Source organism: Mytilus galloprovincialis, chromosome 5, assembly GCF_965363235.1.
Source record: "Mytilus galloprovincialis chromosome 5, xbMytGall1.hap1.1, whole genome shotgun sequence".
Classification (NCBI taxonomy): Eukaryota; Metazoa; Mollusca; class Bivalvia; order Mytilida; family Mytilidae; genus Mytilus; species Mytilus galloprovincialis.
Genome location: NC_134842.1, coordinates 59837510 through 59840009, shown reverse-complemented (window position 1 = coordinate 59840009; position 2500 = coordinate 59837510). Strand labels below are relative to the sequence as shown.

The 2500-nt window shown below is 32.9% G+C and overlaps 1 non-coding gene across 1 annotated transcript; it reads left to right on the top strand.

Annotated features, from left to right (window-relative positions):
• Window positions 1-167: 167 nt before the first annotated feature.
• Trnah-gug (transfer RNA histidin (anticodon GUG)) lies at window positions 168-239 on the top strand. The gene has a single exon. It is a non-coding gene; the product is annotated as a tRNA-His (tRNA).
• Window positions 240-2500: the final 2261 nt, after the last annotated feature.

The window sequence follows — 2500 nt, the reverse complement described above, 5'->3', positions numbered from 1 at the left end:
GATGGAGCAGAATCCCTTTTGAATAGCCCGATTGCACTCGTTCCATACATCGCGATAAAATTTTGTATGAAAAGTGATTTTACCAAAAAGATACCGACAACGTGTTAAAATCAGCCTTAATTTTAAATACCCAATTTTTGCCACATCCATTCTGTCTGCAAGTCATAGCCGTGATCGTATAGTGGTTAGTACTTCGCGTTGTGGCCGCGACAACCCAGGTTCGAATCCTGGTCACGGCAAACAGAGGCTTCCGGTTAGTGTTTTGAAGTGGTTACACGTACTTTCTGAGTAGCGAAAAAAACTTGTGTTATTAAGGTTTTGCTTGGATATCCCAGCAGGGAAAATGGAATATATTTTCGAATCTTGTTGACAGTAAGTGATTTTGAACTATTTAGGAAAATAAACATTTGTAAAGTCGAGTTATAAATGAAATGTATCGTGTACCTTTCAAGGCTGGAGGCGCCATAAGGTTATTTTATCATTAATAAAATTTTGACAATTAGTTTGAGATGAATATGGATAAGTTACCGAAATTTTTATTGAGTGCCATAAGAAGTGCGTGTGAAGAATTTGGTACAATTACATATAGTGTACATGGTGACAATGAAAAAGCCAGAATATCTATTATGTTTGCTAAATCTGACAATAAACAAGTGAAGCGTAAATCAGGGGCAGCACAAAGAAGAGACAATAAACGTTTACGGGAATACAATGAAAGCAACAGTAATGTAGAAGTTACCCGTTTAGATACATTAGACGATATTACTATAGAAAACGAAAATGAAATTACGAATATTAACAATGATGAACCCAGTATGGAATGTGAAAATGAACCCGTTTGTGCCTCTGAAAATACATCGACACAGTGTGGTGACAATATAGAGCGATCGTCTGTAAATATAGATAGTGACTTGACTAACCGGTTTATCGACTTACCTACACACCAGTTAGATCCAATTATAGATGTAGAGAAAACAATAGTTCCAAAAATAAAACCCAATCGCACAGTTAAAAATAAAGATAACGGAACGATTATTGATAAAGAAAAGTGTGATTTAGATACTGTTAGTTCGCCACAACTATTACACGAACGTTTTGGGAAAATAGTTTTTAAAAAAAGTCGAGCTGGCCGAGATTTATTGATCGGAAAGGTTCAAAATAGGAAATTATTAATTGTGTATGAAACGGATAGAATGCAGATTAGAACAATGTACGAAGATGATTACAACTATGAACATTATGAACAATTGGTATTAAAAGAATTTGAGGATGTGACCGAAACCATTTTTTGGAATGATACGGCCAATTACGGAATTGAAAAAATGATTAACTATGTAAAAAATCATAATTTATAATGTATGTTTTTATTTTTTATTTGATAAGTCTAATGTGAGATAGGGATGAGTGTACCTTGTATGATAGTAGTTTTATGGTTATGCTTTAATTGATTTAATTGATTTTTTATAGACAATTCAATGTATTTCCACAGATCGTGTCATATTTACAAAATAACATCGAGTTCATTGTTTTGCGTTACTGGAATGGATACAACCAGCCGTATATGCGTTATGTGAATCTTTGACTTTTGATAAAGACACTTTTACTATTATGGAAAATATTGACTTTAGATATTAGATTTAATATGTTTGATAACTATTTAATTGTCTGACAATACTTTGAGATAATATTTTAACCGTGTGTGAGATAAAAAAATTAAAAAATTAAAAAGTTAAAAAAAAAAAATGAATAAAATAAAATGAATGATAGGGTAAGAATGAGGAAGCCAAAGAGTATAGGGACTTGATGTTTTCTATTACATATGTAAATATTGTAAAAATGAGATGATGAGATGAAGTTAAATAAATATATACAAGATAAAAAAAGTATAGTGGTTAGAACTTCGCGTTGTGGCCGCGACAACCCAGGTTCGAATCCTGGTCACGGCAAACAGCTGTGTAATGTCGCTGTTACGGCATTGTAGGCAAATTTTTTTCTCGGTCTCTCTTGTCAATTTTTGATAATCTTTCTTCGTTTTAAGATACACGTATGTCTTTTATATAATAATATAAACGTCATTGAAAATTCACATTCCTACCTTCTCATTTGTTTTACTGGCTATCACGTACGGCAGGAACCGCTGCGATCCTATTGAATACAACTAGATTACATAGTAACATATGAATATTTCGTGCAATGTCGATTTCATGCTTTTTTTTTTTCTTCTTCAAAATCTGAAATGGTGCTCCAGTGTAAAAAAAAAAAAATACCGGCGAAACAAAAAACAAGATACATACACACACAAACACGCAGCATGTATAAGGTCAATGTCAGAAAAATATTCACTTTTTTGTATTCAGAATATTTTAACGACCTTGACTACCGTCGGACACGGTACCTATCGACCCTAATGGGTATCTCATACAAAGATAAAAAATAAGTTAAACCCTTTCACCATGCCAACAAAAACAAAAGAGCAGTCAGACGGTTGAAAAAATGTATA